This window comes from Oncorhynchus nerka, linkage group LG26 (assembly GCF_034236695.1).
Source record: "Oncorhynchus nerka isolate Pitt River linkage group LG26, Oner_Uvic_2.0, whole genome shotgun sequence".
Lineage (NCBI taxonomy): Eukaryota > Metazoa > Chordata > Actinopteri > Salmoniformes > Salmonidae > Oncorhynchus > Oncorhynchus nerka.
Genome location: NC_088421.1, coordinates 19,231,653 through 19,249,149, shown reverse-complemented (window position 1 = coordinate 19,249,149; position 17,497 = coordinate 19,231,653). Strand labels below are relative to the sequence as shown.

The 17,497-nt window shown below is 41.7% G+C and overlaps 2 pseudogenes; both read right to left on the bottom strand.

Moving 5' to 3' along the window:
- Positions 1-886: 886 nt before the first annotated feature.
- Positions 887-10,936, bottom strand: LOC115110902 (cilia- and flagella-associated protein 52-like; annotated as a pseudogene).
- Positions 10,937-14,600: 3,664 nt separating this feature from the next.
- LOC135559582 (cilia- and flagella-associated protein 52-like) lies at positions 14,601-17,196 on the bottom strand (annotated as a pseudogene).
- Positions 17,197-17,497: the final 301 nt, after the last annotated feature.

Below are 17,497 nucleotides of genomic sequence, written 5' to 3'. Positions count from 1 at the left end.
TCTCTGTGAAGAAGTAAACATCATCCTCGATGAAATGGGTGACAGAGACCATCTGGTTGCCTGAGTCATGGCTATGCCGTCTGCTTTAAGAACAAACAATCCCTTAGTAGAGAATACAATACACTGTCATTGTCACTGCATTACTCTACTATGACATCTGGCGCTAAAATATGACCAGTGGCAAGGAGATGGCGCCTCACACACGACTCACTGTGCGATCAATCATCCATTGTGTTTCCATGGTAATAACTAAATATATACTATGGTAGTCATTAACCCAATCAGAGTTTAATTCTCCCTCAATACTTTAGTCTGTTGTACAAATGAGTCTGACCTCAGTAAATGCTCTTCTATATCCTACTGTGGATGTTCCTTTCTGTCTGTGCTACTAGTGATGATCTGGTACTCCTCAGGGTGGTAGCAGACACTTCTAACCAGAGTATACAGTATATGTTGCTTCTATTTGTTTCACTGTTAAAATCAAATACTATTTGTTAAACTATTAGTCCTTTCTTCATATCAATAGCATTGTAACCAGATTCTGTTATGAATAAACATGAGCCAAGGCTTGTGGTTTTTGAAAACTTTGTTTATCTGGTAGGCCTTAACACAGTGCAGAGGTTTCATGCCCACTAACTATAGGTATCTATAATTATATACGTTGGTGGGTGCTTATATTTGTCCAATTTCATGCATGTAAAAGTGTGTATTAATATGCATGTGTGAATTGGAAATGTGTATTTTTGCATATCCCAACTCACCTTGAGACAGACACCCTCGGAAAATGGCCATTATCAACCGCGACACTATTTGTACTTTGTAATGCTCATGGTTCTTCATCGCCATCATTGTTGTTTATCTTTATCTCCATGGTGCTTTATCTCCATCATTGTTGTTTATCTTTATCTCCATGGTGCTTTATCTTCTTGATCTTTACCTGTCCCTCCCCTCCCCGCTGGCAATCGTCTTGCAGCCTCTGGTGGTGGCGATGGCTGTCACTCACACCCATGCTGTGGGCGTTCTGCACAGTCATCAGCCTGCTAGTCTCAGGAGTGAAGCCACAGATCTTATCATCATTCCAGGCTGAAAGAAAACAAAACAAAAAGTCAATGACTGGGAGAAATACAAACATGAATGCGTGACAGAAAGTGTTGCTTTTCTTTCATCCGAGTTAAAAATGGCACAACTGTTGTTGCCCAACTAAATCACCACCAGAGGAATGCATTTGCATTTCCAGACAGCAGACGCGGCTGATAATAGAAAGCCCCTGAGTTTCTGCTGCTAAGAAATGGAATGGGAAATCCACCACTGATGATGCTCCTGCTGTCAATCATGAATTCCACAGTGTTGCAGCCAGGTCATGTTGGGCACAGTGATATGTAGCACTTCTTTAGAGGTCTCCGTATGCCACATCCAGATGTCATTCTCAGAACGTGGCAGAGAGCTCAGATGAGCCACTGTGAGATATACATCAAGATATATACGTTAAATTAAAGCACTTATTATCAGCCCATAATGAATCGATTGAGCTATTGACAATGACTAATATAAATATCATGCTCAACAATATCTACTTTGGAGGACACAGGACATGACTTACAGTAAATGATAGTATAGCCCCCTCTACTGGTGTCATTTCAAAAGGCAAATGGGCTTCAAAATGAACAGCCAGTCAAGCAGAATCAGTTCCCTATTTGTATTCAGTAGGGGACTGACCCTGCACACAAATGGAATGTGATGGCGTATATTATGTGACCTTTTAGCCTGTTGTTTCACTCACATCGTTCACAGCGCTGTTATGGCTGGAGGTGATCAGGTGATGAACTCCTCTTTGAAGTCAGTGTAGCTGAAATGGCAGATCTGTGTTGCCTGTGTTCCCACAAAGAACTGGTGACCATCACCACGGGGCGCTATGGATGTCACCCTTTTCCAGCTGAACCTTCCTGCCAAAGAGTAGAAACCAAAGAATACATGTACAGGTAGTGTTCATTGAGTAGTACAGTGGTGCATTAGATGCTTTTGGAAGATGCACACAGGATTACTGAAGTGAGAGAATAACTATAAAAGTGAATAAAGACCTCCATTCCAGACACTAGACTCACTTGATGTGTTTGAAGTTGGATGAGGATCCTGAACAGAGTGAACGTGCCATCTCCTGAGCTGCGAGTATGTTGCCTGTCTTCATCACAGACATGTAGACAACAAGGGGAAATGCATGCTGAGTTCTGAGTTTTGTAATGCAGTCTATCTAACTAAGCCAGATATTAAACTCCTCTTACCGTATTCCTTTTTGAAGCCACCTTGCTGAACTTCTTTTTCACTGGGTCACAGCCCATTAAGAAGCTTGGTCTTGAGACGGATTTTCAGGATATCCCCACTGGTCCCAGCCTTCCTCAGGGATCTGTACCATGAAGCAATAGCAAGTTATTCAGGCTGCAAACTGCAGTATGCTGAGGAAATAGCACTCTCACAAATGTATCAGGGCTCTACAGCCTACATTTTTCAACATAGGTGCACACGTGCTCCTTGTATGAGAGGTCAGCATAGAGCCCTGTGTATGTGTTAGTGCACTGTATGTTCTGATATTGTAATTTGTATAAAACAAGAAGCCCGCACTCTGTTAAAGCTCCCAATTCACAGATTTATTGACAACGTTTCAATCCGAAACGGATCTTAGCCGATTTATGACCTGACGAAGATCCGTTTCGGAACAAAAAGTCAATAAATCGGTGAACTGGGAGCTTTAACAGTATGCGGGCCTTCTTGTTCTATACTAGTATTCTTTATTAGCCCAGCACCTGTGTTTTTAAGAATGTGGTATGACCACAAACTCTTCTGATATTGTAATTACCCAAATGCATTTCACAATTATTTTCAGCTGCCCTGTCTGACATTCAGTGGACCTAATCTTGTGGGGAAGATTACATTCCCAAACGGGGAGAGTGTCGCTACAAGAGATGATCAATATCCTTGTAGGCCTTTAGTTGTGATATTTCATTAGAAGGTGTGCCAAGCCAAAATTATACAAAAATAGCTATTTAAATATACATACTGTTCTGCCTATAGAAAGATGTTGTCACTTGTGTTGGAGTATTGCGGATTAAGGCAGTGACCACCACTGTGGGCTGGGGCCGGGCTTCCACAAATGGATTCTCTGTTTTCTATATTCCATACCACTATGTGGAAATTACAGACACACAGTTATTCAGTTAAAATGTATGAATACAACTATTTGTAACTATTATATTATAACAGAGGATCTGAGTCAAATGTCAGTATTTCACAAAGTTTGACACACTATTGCTATGGCTAGTACCTGCCATCATCGTGACCCCCAAGGGTCACCAGGTACTTGACATTGGGGGGAGAAGGCCAATCCTTCCACCTTTACTAACACCAAATGATATATTAAATCCTTAAATGTATGACATACTAAAAGCAAAACTGGTTCCCTGTGAAGATACGTAGAAACTCCCTCTCCAAATGAAATCTTTGATCATGTTATTGGGTCTAACCAATGATGTATATAAACTCTGGATGACTTACAGGGGGGCGCTTACTCCTCCATTGTAAAACATATTTTGGAAGCTATAGAAATGCATTTTTTTAGGACTACATTAGTTTTGACACATTTATTCTATTACGGACACCTTAATGCACACTTTAAAATGATATTATGTTAGCTGAACATAAAACTACTAAATAAAAATAAATATCACAACATTTTCCTTGTTACTGTTACTGTCCCCACTACAACAAGACAACACTTAAATACATGTAACTTTGCCCTTTAAACATTTAATTGAAATACTATATAATTCCATTCATTCCTATGGTGGACTGCTCCTACTGGGTACTGTCTTTGTGGCCGACGGTGGCTTCAAAGCCTCTCAATGGGCAATACATAGCGTTAGCAATCCAGGGTTTATACATATCATTGGGTCTAACAGTCATCTCGCGCAGAACTACGCATGTGCATCCGTCAGATCAGAAGGCACTCTTTCGATATAAAGTTGTTTTTGACGAAAATGAAAACGTGTCAGTTTGTCACTTTGGCGAGGTTGGAGTAATAACATGTCAAATCAAATCAAATCAAATTGGATTTGTCACATACACATGGTTAGCAGATGTTAATGCGAGTGTAGCGAAATGCTTGTGCTTCTAGTTCTGACAATGCAGTAATAACCAACAAGTAATCTAACTAACAATTCCAAAACTACTGTCTTATACACACAAGTGTAAGGGGATAAAGAATATGTACATAAAGATATATGAATGAGTGATGGTACAGAGCGGCATAGGCAAGATACAGTAGATGGTATCGAGTACATAAGAGATGAGTATGTAAACAAAGTGGCATAGTTAAAGTGGCTAGTGATACATGTATTACATAAATATGCAGTAGATGATATAGAGTACAGTATATACGTATACATATGAGATGAATAATGTAGGGTATGTAAACATTATATTAGGTAGCATTGTTTAAAGTGGCTAGTGATATATTTTACATAATTTCCCATCAATTCCCATTATTAAAGTGGCTGGAGTTGAGTCAGTGTGTTGGCAGCAGCCACTCAATGTTAGTGGTGGCTGTTTAACAGTCTGATGGCCTTGAGATAGAAGCTGTTTTTCAGTCTCTCGGTCCCAGCTTTGATGCACATGTTCACCTACACAAGACATTGTCTCGAAACTAGGTTGTGCCTTTAGATTTAGAGACAATTAACAAATAGGAAGTTTTTTTTACATCTCTCATTGACTGCTCAAACCACGGTCTGGTCTGCGGAGCCTGCTTCACAAGCGTTCCCAGAAGTTTTGGGAAAATTAATAGAGTTTTTGTAGGGTCCACTATCTATGTGATATTATTCTGGATTTTCTTCTGATTGATTGATGAAGTAATCAGTTCAGAAGAGATGACTAAAGTCTAGCTAGCTAGCAAGGACGTACCAGTATAACCAATAACTGCATCAAGATCAATAAGTGAAATATTTTGTGTATATCCAACCTACTGGTAAACGTTTACGAAGCACTCTCACTTTTTAGCTTCGACTGCCAACAAAACTTTTTTTGGCCAATAACTCATACAGCAGCGTGAAATATGTGACAAGTTTGACAGAAACTCTGAAAATAATACATTTAATTTATATAGCGCTTTCATTATGCTCCACCATCCAAGCAAGCACACTCTCCTCTGCTTCTCCTTCTATGGCTCCTCCAAGTCCCAGAATGAAGCAGGTAGTGACATTATATAATAACTTATCCTTATGGCTAAGTTCATACCTATTCTTATATCACCCGTGGAATGCTCTTCTCTGTTGGAGTTTTGCATAATGTGTTGTGACTCATTGCCCCTTGACACCTCAATAAAAGTGGTCATGCAAGGGCAGCCACTGTTCAGTGTAGGGGTCTTTATTGGGGTCACATCTGTCTCAGATCACTCATCTGTGTGGAAGACACCCATTCATGACCATGTGAGCTGGATCGCAGGCTTCTTTGCCATGATGACAAATGAGGGAACAAAGTAATTATCCTGTCATGGTCATGTATGACCTTAGGAACCTTAGGACCTTAGGAACCTTAATGAAAGAGCGTATTTAGTGAAAAGCTGCAGTTGACCTCTAGAATCGCATCGTCAGGAGAAATATGACTAACATCGAAGATACAAGACTCACTCTCTCTTTAGAATGTCTCACACCAAAGATGAACCTCCTCTGTCATAGTATTGAGTATAGCCTAATACACACCTCTTTATGCAGACCTTTTGTGCCAAACTGTGTTGATTTCTTTTTTTCCCCCATTTCCTGCAGAGGGCAGTGTTTTGAAGGGTGGTTCACTGAATTGTTTTTCATTCTGCATATTTTATGAACACAGTGTCAGAACAAATCCTGATGAATGAGCTCCCTGCTTGTTATGACTGACATGGGACTGTGGCCAAAGACAGACCCCAGTGGAAGAAGATTGTTGCTGCAGGTAGCCTAGTGGTTAGAGCGTTGCGCCAGTAACTGAAAGGTTGCTAGATTGAATCCCTGAGCTGACAAGGAAAAAAATATGTTGTTCTGCCCCTGACAAGGCAGTTAACCCACTGTTCCTAGGCCCTCATTGTATATAAGAATTTGTTCTTAAGTGACTTGCCTAGTTAAATAAAGGTTAAACATTTTTTTTTAAATGTCCCACCCAGGATGAAGAGGTAAAGACACATATGATTGGTCGTAATGTGTCAGGGACCTTCTCACTGTGGTTTTCTGAGTGTCAATTTGAGTGGCTGTTAAAGAGAAAGCAATGTTGAGCCATGTCATTTTTTTGTTGCAACAATGACATTTCAGTCCAGGAGATAAAACCTGAGGCCAGTCAGAACACAGCAATTCCTGCAGATGGATGTGTAAAAAGACAATCGGACACCATGTCGTCACTGAAATATCTAGATCAACAAAACATAGCCGGATCTTAAACTGATCCCCATAGAATTGAAAGTGAACAGACAAATCCGTCATAAAGAACCCTTCAAAATGAATGGTGAAACTTAAAAACAGTGGTCTAAAAATCCCAGCGTTGGGTCTCCGTGTGCAATGGTGATGTTACAGTAGTTACGCTGTAGTAATCCAAGCTTTTTCCCCCTCTGATACCGTTGTTCAAAAGCTATTTGAGGAACAGCGTGTCATTGAAGAATAGCCAGGAAAGAGATGAGACAGGGCTCCACCCATTCTAAGACATTGTTGTTCCCCCTGCATGGGCAGCCCTGAGACCCTCTCCTGGCAGCACTCCAGTGTGACCACAGGCTTTAGATGGGCCTGATTGGCTCAGCAGGTCTCAGCGGGTGGCTAATTGGATAAGCTTTTAATCTTCACACTATCGCTGCCCTGCTGGATCAGAGGCACAGGGAGACAGAGATCAGTCCTTTGGTAAAATATTTAGCAAACATTTCAGGGGTGTAATATTCACACTATCCTTATGGACAACAGAATCATGACTACCTAAAGATAACTAACAGGATTCATTCAGATGATAATAATTTCATCTGATTTGGGGACTGTGAGGTATGTGGCGGGGTTAAAAACCAACATACTATACTGGCATTTTGACCTCATGTAAGCATATTTTTTTATCAATGTTTCGATTGGAATCAGACATAATTCAAATAACATTAAATCAAGAGATTTAAACTTTCTTTTTTTTCTAAAAGGACAATGTAGACAAGTGTTGAAGTCTCTGTTATTCTTTTTCATGTTTGAATTTTACCCCTTTCCCCCCCCAATTTCGTGGTATCCAGTTGTTCGTAGCTACTATCTTGTCTCATCGCTACAACTCCCGTATGGGCTCGGGAGAGACGAAGGTTGAAAGTCATACGTCCTCCGATACACAACCCAACCAAGCCGCACTGCTTCTTAACACAGCGCATCCAACCCGGAAGCCAGCCGCACCAATGTGTCAGAGGAAACACCGTGCACCTGGCAACCTTGGTTAGCGCGCACTGTGCTCTGCCCGCCGCAGGAGTTGCTGGTGCACGATGAGACAAGGACATCCCTACTGTCCAAACCCTCCCTAACCTGGACGATGCTAGGCCAATTGTGCGTCGCCCCACGGACCTCCCGGTCTCGGTCGGTTACGACAGAGCCTGGGCGCAAACCCAGAGTCTCTGGTGGCACAGCTGGCGCTGCAGTTCAGCGCCCTTAACCACTGCGTCACCCGGGAGGCCGAAGTCTCTGTTATTCTACTGGGGTTTTATCAATTTATGTTTTTTACCAAACCACAAATAAACTCTCTCTCATCTGGCCTCAATGACCCTGCACTGCCTGTAGACGGTCATTCCAGCAGGCTTCTATTACACAGCACATAAGTGTTTATAAAGTATACCCACCCAGGCCAAAATACCCACACAGGCCAAAATAGAGTAATTGATTGCTCCTCCGCTCATACTCCTCCGCTCGTTGTAATCTTTTTATTCTTAAGTCCTGTGAATGCATTTCCAAACAGCCCTCTCCAGTTACTATAGCCATAAGTTGTACAGATGTTTCCGTATGAATCTGGAGTCCATTCACACTTAGCATACAACTATGCATTACTGATAAATGTTAAAATATCAATGTTACACAGTAGTGGCTGAACATGTTGGCTCAGGCACATACCAGGGAAGAGGGGTGGTGGTGGTTTGTTGCCAGCTGTTTGAACCACATGTTCAACTTCTCCAGATGGTGGAGATGTCTTCGTGAATGTGTGTGTTTCTGTGTGCGTTTGAATGAGTTAGTGTGTGTTTCAAATCACATTTGATTTGTGACATGCGCCGAATACAACAGGTGTTGACCTTACAGTGAAGTGTATACTTACAAGCCCTTAATCAACAATGCAGTTAAGAAAAAAAGTGTTCAAAAAGTATTTACTAAAAATAAACTGAAGTAAAAAATAAATAAATATAAGAAAAAGGAAAAAAAAGACAAATTAAGGAGCAGCAATAAAATAACAGTAGCGAGGCTATATACAGGGGGTACTAGTACAGAGTCAATGTGCGGGGGCACAGGTTAGTCGAGGTAATTGAGGTAATATGTACATGTAGGTAGAGGTAAAGTGACTATGCATGGATAATAAACAGAGAGTGGCAGCAGTGTAAAAATGGGGGTGGGGGTTGGACAATGCAAATAGTCCGGGTAGCCATTTGAGTAACTGTTAAGCAGTCTTATGGCTTGGGGGTGGAAGCTGTTAAGGAGCCTTTTGGTCCTAGACTTGGTGCTCCGTAAATGGAACATAATTCCTTTTTTCTCTCTGCATATTTTGACCTTGAACTTAAGCATGAGAATAGCATGCTATTCACCCACTATTAGTTTGAGGTTGTGCCATTCATCCACTGCCATCACCTCATGTTTCAGCATGATAATGCACAACCCCATGTCACAAGGATCTGTACACAATTCCTGGAAGCTGAAAATGTCTCCGCTCTTCCATGGCCTGCATACTCACTAGACGTCACCCATTGAGCATGTTTAGGATGCTCTGGATTGATGTGTACAATAGCATTTTCCAGTTCCCGCCAATATCCAGCAACTTTGCACAGCCACTGAAAGGTGGGACAACATTCCACAGGCCACAATCAACAGCCTGATCAACTCTCTGCAAAGGAGAGTTGTCGCGCTGCATGAGGCAAATGGTGGTCACACCAGATAGTGACTGGTTTTCTGATCCACGACCCTATTTATTAGAAACATGAATTAATGCAAAAGTCTTTTGAAACATATACTATTCTTATTTACAAGAAGTTACTCCAAAATGACACTACATTATTTACCATTTTGTTTAAATAGGGAACAACATCATCTGGAACACAACCAAAACAAACAGCAAATGCATCCAATAAATGTTCATCATTATGGAACTCAGACCACATGTAGCAGGTTAAACCTGGAGCGTGGTGCACGGTTCGCGAGACTGGACCATTGTCATACATGTCTGTGATTCGTGAGAATTGGGGTAGAATTATTGTTCAACACCTATTTTTTTATTAATCAATATATTTAGTGCGTAAAGACTCTCCAAACAAGTTTGGAAACTTTCCTAACACTAAAATGTGCCTTAATAATCTACAAAATCAGAGTATTTTTAAATCTACCAGTTGGTGCAGAAATTGAGACAAATATACATACAGTGCATTCGGAAAGTATTCAGACCCCATGACTTTAATAACATTTTGTTACATTACAGCCTTATTCTAAAATGGTTTCAAAAATGTTTCCCCTTCATCAATCTACATACTACCCCATAATGACAAAGTAAAAAACATTATATTTTTTGCAAATATGTTCTGTCCTCTTTTCCTTTCACCACCAGGTGGTGATGTACCCCAGCGTGGGGCATTTTCTGGAAGTACCCTACATGCCCCACTGCCCGTCTGGCTTCCATCCTGCAGTTGGTCAAGTGGTGGTGTTTGTGGGAGAGGCTAAAGCCCAACATCAGGCTCAGCTGGACCTGTGGAGGAGGGTCCAGGAGTTCTTCAGGAAACACCTGGAGGGGGAGAGGCTAAAGCCCACCATCAGGCTCAGCTGGACCTGTGGAGGAGGGTCCAGGAGTTGTTCAGGAAACACCTGGAGGGGGAGAGACTAAAGCTCACCATCAGGCTCAGCTGGACCTGTGGAGGAGGGTCCAGGAGTTGTTCAGGAAACACCTGGAGGGGGAGAGGCTAAAGCCCACCATCAGGCTCAGCTGGACCTGTGGAGGAGGGTCCAGGAGTTGTTCAGGAAACACCTGGAGGGGGAGAGACTAAAGCTCACCATCAGGCTCAGCTGGACCTGTGGAGGAGGGTCCAGGAGTTGTTCAGGAAACACCTGGAGGGGGAGAGACTAAAGCTCACCATCAGGCTCAGCTGGACCTGTGGAGGAGGGTCCAGGAGTTGTTCAGGAAACACCTGGAGGGGGAGAGACTAAAGCTCACCATCAGGCTCAGCTGGACCTGTGGAGGAGGGTCCAGGAGTTGTTCAGGAAACACCTGGAGGGGGAGAGGCTAAAGCCCACCATCAGGCTCAGCTGGACCTGTGGAGGAGGGTACAGGAGTTCTTCAGGAAACACCTGGAGGGGAACAACACTGGTGAAAAAGCTACGTTATATACTAGAGGGTAAGACCAGTGTTTTCGGTCAGGAACATTTGCCACCGGACAACATAACCGGGAAGATTTTAATTTACCAGACATTTTACACATTTATTGGACATTCGTATGCATTCAGATCCGACTAAAAAGAGAGAGGGAAAGAAAAGAAACTGCCGACCTGGCAAGGCCAGTGCCATCAATAAACGAGGGATAGCCTATTGGCCAAATGAGCCACATTTGAATTGTCCTTAACAGCCTATAACAAATTACAAAAACACTTCAGTGTTTTAGATGTGTAGCATAAGCAAACAGGCCTATTGTTTTATTGGGTTTTACTTTCCTAAAACAACTGTCCACCTCGCTGTTCATCTGTCGGAGATTTGAGCGCTAAATGCATCAGGGCATTGCGTGCATATGCCTTTAGGCTTAGACGTCCACTGTATGATATTCATATTTAAAAAATACATGTAAAATAAGAGAAACTTATTCCTTGCCCCAGAGACGGAGAGGAGATATGCCAGTGGCATGCTACGACACCGCCATGCATTTGTCAGATGGTTACAGCGTCTGCAAGATATAGGTGTACAGGAGGCTTATTCATACATTTTCAATCAGAATATTTTTTATTATGAAAAAGGCCATGAAATTCGGAAATAGATCATGTGATACAGCGCCATTAATGAAGCGATAAATGTTATAATGAAAAAATCCATTGGGAAATACAATGTGTCATTATGAAATCAAATATGGTAACATTTATATAGAAAAGTGACACTATGAAATAAGACAATGACCAGTATTCATTATTCAAACTTTTTAATTAATACAAATTTGTGTCAATCTCTCCTCCTGTTTTTAACATTATAAGCAGATGTATCGTGCACACCATAATTTATTGGCTGGTAAATAATTATGCAAGTGGTCGCCACTACCGTCTATCAAATAGCAACATGCAGTTGTTAAAACATATATTTGTGTGTGAGTAAGTAATACTCATCTCTGGGTTGGCAGCTGTCTCCTTCCAGCTTTGTCCTCCCGTTGCAACTGTTTCTTTAAGTTAGATTTAGACCACAAATACCACATTTCCCTTTTAAAACGCAGGTGCCTTTCCATTTTTTCTGTCATTGCAAAGTTAGACAGAACGTGCTCAGGAGGAGGGAAGAGTTTAGATTGTATATCCTATGTGATTGTGCCTCAACTTTGAATGAAAAAACACATGCTCCACTACTGTACAGTTTAGAGATACCTAGTCCTATGATGTAAAGAAGTGATGCTAGCAAAAAGTACATTCATGTAAACACAGAACTCTCCCCCTCAGTTAAAAAGAAAGGGCAAAGTATTTCTTTAAAAGTGTTGCAGTTTGATTTACTGGTACTGTAAGGTCAACTTTGATACTTTCACTATAGGTTTATGCTTAACTAGCATTATGTACCCAATGTCATCAATACATTATGGACTGTATTCATGAAGAACTCTGATTATCAACCCCCAAGGGAAGTAATCTCTGTGGAAAGCCTCAAATAACAAAAATAGATGAAGTTAATGTGCTGCTCTATGGCTTGCTCTGTTAAAGCAGTGAAATTATTATTATTTTGAAGCTGAACATGGAGAGAGAATTTTCCAATGTGGTTTTCTGTGAAGAAGTAAACCTCATCCTAGATGTGGCCCACAGAGACCATCTGGTTGAGTCATAGCTATGCCGTCTGCTTTAGGAACAAACAATCCCTTAGCAGAGAATACAATGCACTGTCATTGTCATCGCATTACACTACTATGACATCTGGCGCTCACACACGTCTCACTGTGCGATCAATCATCCATTGTGTTTCCATGGCAATGACTAAATAAATACTATGGTAGTCATTAACCCAATCTGGAATGAATTGAATTCTCTGTTAGTAAATGCTATTCTATATATCCTACGGTGGTGGTTGATGTTCCTTTCTGTCTGTGCTACTAGTGATGATCTGGTACTCCTCAGAGTGGTAGCAGACACTTCTAACCAGAGTATACAGTATCTGTTGCTTCTATTTGTTTCACTGTTAGAATCAAATAATATTTGTTAAACTATTAGTACTTTCTTCATATCAATAGCATTGTAACCAGATTCTGTTATGAATAAACATGAGCCAAGGCTTGTGGTTTTTGAAAACGTTGTTTATCTGGTAGGCCCTAACACAGTGCAGAGGTTTCATGCCCACTAACTATAGGTATCTATAATTATATAATTTGGTGGGTGCTTATATTTGTCCTATTTCATGCATGTAAAAGTGTGTATTAATATGCATGTGTGAATTGGAAATGTGTATTTTTGCATATCCCAACTCACCTTGAGACAGACACCCTCGTAAAGTGGTGTCACCGCCACGGTTTGCCATTATCGACCCTATTTGGGTCTTTGTACCCTATTTGTACTTTGTAATGCTCATGGTTCTTTATCTCCATCATTGTTGTTTATCTTTATCTCCATGGTTCTTTATCTCCATCATTGTTGTTTATCTTTATCTCCATGGTTCTTTATCTCCATCATTGTTGTTTATCTATATCTCCATGGTGCTTTATCTTCATGATCTTTACCTGTCCCTCCCCTCCCCGCTGGCAATCGTCCACCTGGCCGTGCTGCTGCTCCAGTTTCAACTGTTCTGCCTGGAGCTATGGAACCCTGACCTGTTCACCGGACGTGCTACCTGTCCCAGACCTGCTGTTTTCAACTCTCTAGAGACAGCAGGAGCGGTAGAGATACTCTTAAAGCCAACTGACATTTACTCCTGAGGTGCTGACTTGCTGCACCCTCGACAACTAATGTGATTATTATTATTTGACTCTGCTGGTCATTTATGAACATTTGAACATCTTGGCCATGTTCTGTTATAATCTCCACCCGGCACAGCCAGAAGAGGACTGGCCACCCCTCATAGTCTGGTTCCTCTCTAGGTTTCTTCATAGGTTTTGGCCTTTTCTAGGAAGTTTTTCCTAGCCACCATGCTTCTACACCTGCATTGCTTGCTGTTTGGGGTTTTAGGCTGGGTTTCTGTACAGCACTTTAATATATCAGCTGATGTAAGAAGGGCTATATAAATACATTTGATTTGATTTGAATCATCTTGTAGCCTCTGGTGGTGGCGATGGCTGTCACTCACACCCATGCTGTGGGTGTTCTGCACAGTCATCATCAGCCTGCTAGTCTCAGGAGTGAAGCCACAGATCGTACATCATTCCAGGCTGAAAGAAAACGACACACAAGTCAATGACTGGGAGAAATACAAACATGAATGCGTGACAGAAAGTATTGTTTTTCTTTCATCCGAGTTAAAAATGGCACAACTGTTGTTGCCCAACTAAATCACCACCAGAGGAATGCCTTTGCATTTCCAGACAGCAGACGCGGCTGATAATAGAAAGCCCCTGAGTTTCTGCTGCTAAGAAATGGAATGGGAAATCCACCACTGATGATGCTCCTGCTGTCAATCATGAATTCCACAGTGTTGCAGCCAGGTCATGTTGGGCACAGTGATATGTAGCACTTCTTTAGAGGTCTCCGTATGCCACATCCAGATGTCATTCTCAGAACGTGGCAAAGAGCTCAGATGAGCCACTGTGAGATATACATCAAGATATATACGTTAAATTAAAGCACTTATCAGCCCATAATGAATTTATTTAGCTGTTGACAATGACTCTGATAAACTTTGGAGGATGTAGTATCTTGCTTCTTAGATTGTTGGCACCGGAGACGTAAGTACGTTTTGGAATTTAATTGTCACGTAGAATAACATTACCGGAATGCACCTGGCGTATATTACCGGAGGCTTTTCCGAGCATGGTTACATGGCATACATTTGAAGGCTAGCATAAGGCAAACACTGTATTGAGTCAATACTGCCATCTATTGGAAAACAATAATTAACATATATATACCAGGTTACTAAATTATTGTGTAGCCCCCTCTACTGGTTTCAATGGGCTTCAAAATGAACAGCCAGTCAAGCAGAAACAGTTTCCTATTTGCATTCAATAGGGGACTGACCCTGCACACAAATGGAATGTGATGGCGTATATTATGTGACCTTTTAGCCTGTTGTTTCACTCACATCGTTCACAGCGCTGTTATGGCTGGAGGTGATCAGGTGATGAACTCCTCTTTGAAGTCAGTGTAGCTGAAATGGCAGATCTGTGTTGCCTGTGTGCCCACAAAGAACTGGTGACCATCACCACGGGGTGCTATGGATGTCACCCCTTTCCAGCTGAACCTTCCTGCCAAAGAGTAGAAACCAAAGAATACATGTACAGGTAGTGTTCATTGAGTAGTACAGTGGTGCATTAGATGCTTTTGGAAGATGCACACAGGATTACTGAAGTGAGAGAATAACTATAAAAGTGAATAAAGACCTCCATTCCAGACACTAGACTCACTTGATGTGTTTGAAGTTGGATGAGGATCCTGAACAGAGTGAACGTGCCATCTCCTGAGCCGAGAGTATGTTGCCTGTCTTCATCACAGACTGTGTTCACCCCATGTAGACAACAAGGGGAAATGCATGCTGAGTTCTGTACTGCAGTCTAACTAAGCCAGATATTAAACTCCTCTTACCGTGTAACTTTTTTGAAGCCAGCTTGCTGAACTTCTGTTTCACTTGGACATGGCCCATTAAGAAGCTTGGTCTTGAGACTGACTTTCAGGATATCCCCACTGGTTCCACAGTAGAGATAGCTGCCTTCCTCAGGGAACTGTACCAAGAAATAACAAGTTATTCAGGTTGCAAACTGCTGCAAGATTTACTGCAGTATGCTGAGGAAATGACGCTCTCACAAAGGGTCATACTATTCACGTGTTTGAATGTTTCAGGGCTCTACAGTGCGACTTAATTTCTTTGTGTGTGCCTACATTTTTCAACATAGGTGCATATGTACTCCTTGTATGAAAGGTCAGCATAGAGCCCTGTGTGTTCTGATATTATAATTACCCAAATGCATTTCACAATTGTTTTCGGCTGCCCTGTGTGTGTGTAATTTTGTGGGGAAGATCAAGTTCCCAAACGCGGAGAGTGTCGTTACAAGAATATGATCCAGATCCTTATAGGCCCATAGCTGTGACATTTCATTAGAAGGTGTGCCAAGCCAAAGTTATACAAAAATAGCTCTATTTAGATATACATACTGTTCTGCCCATACGAAGATGCTATCACTTGTGTTGGAGTATTGCAGATTAAGGCAGTGACCACCACTGTGGGCTGAGGCCGGGCTTCCACAAATGGCTTCTCTGTTTTCTATTTTACACACCACTATATGGAAATTATAGACACACACAGTTATTCAGTTCAAATGTATGAATACACCTATTTGTAACTACTGTATTATAACAGAGGATCTGAGTCAAATGTCAGTATTTCACAAAGTTTGACAAAAACTGCCATCATCCTGGCCCCCAAGGGTCACCATGTACTTGACATTGAGGGGAGAAGGCCAATCCTCCCACTTAGGCTTTGTGGAGCTGCAGGTGAGCATATATTCTTCTCATGGAAAAGTCCAATATTAAAACATCATCCTGTTCAAAGAATGATAAAGGCTAATTATCTTTCATCAAAGTTTTCTGCCCATCCATTTTTCTTTCATCTTTGCATTAGTCCATTACCTTGAAGCCCATGAAAGTGACCTGACCATGAGGCAACATACTTTCCACCTTTGGACACAGTGACACAGGAGACGTTGTTGGTGTGGCCATGCATTAACTCCTGTTTCTTTTTTGTTAGGATTTTGAGGATGATATTGCAGCCCAGTGGATAGATAAGGTGCTCTCTGTTCTAGTTGACTTTTACACCAAAGATTACATGACCTGGTAAACAAAAGACACACAGTGCATTTTGGGTAATGTGTTTGACTGAGAAAATTATTGCGTCAACTGAAAATTGGCTAGCTGGCTAGCTGCTGACTCGTCTTATGTTGGCATTTGGGCATGTCGTTTTGGGAAAACTTTTTTTTAGACAAGTTCTTCCCATTCTAAATCAACTAATATGGTAGCTTTATGACTTTACATTTTTTTTTACCATTATTTTAACTTTGTGCAACGACTAGGAGTAGTAACACCAATGATGGTAAGAGCAATGAGACATTTGAGGTAAATTAGGATTTTCCTTGAAATGGATGCCACAAATGCTGAAATCTAAGGTCATTAATCTTTTAAAATAATGTATCATTTTGAGGTCAGTTAAATTTCAGGCCAGTCAAGTTCTTCCACACCGACCTCGACAAACCATTTCTATATGAACCTCGCTTTGTGCACGGGGCATTGTCATGCTGAAACAGGAAAGGGCACAGAATCGTCTAGAATGTAATTGTATGCTGTAGCGTTAAGATTTCCTTTCACTGGAACTAAGGGGCCTAGCTCAAACCATTTTTCCTCCCTCCCCAAACTTTACAGTTGGCACTATGCATTCGGGCAGGTAGCATTCTCGTGGCATCCGCCAAACCCAGATTCGTCCATCGGACTCCAAGATGCTGAAGCGTGATTCATCACTCCAGATAAGGCGTTTCCACTGTTCCAGAGTCCAATGGTGGCAAGCTTTACACCACTCCAGCTGACACTTGGCATTGCGCATGGAGATTTTAGGCTTGTGGCCTAAAATGGCCATGGAAACCCATTTAATGAGTTTCCAGATTGGACCAGTTTGGAACTCGGTAGTGAGTGTTGCAACCGAGTACAGACTATTTTTATGGGCTACATGCTTCAGCATTTGGCAGTCCCGTTCTGTGAGCTTGTGTGGCCTACCACTTTGTGGCTGAGCCGTTGTTGTTCCTAGATGTTTTCACTTCAAAATAACAGCACGTACAGTTGACCGGAGCAGCTCTAGCAGGGCAGAAATTTGATGAACTGACTTGTTGGAAAGGTGGTATCCTGTGATGGTGCCACGTTGAAAGTCACTGAGCTCTTCA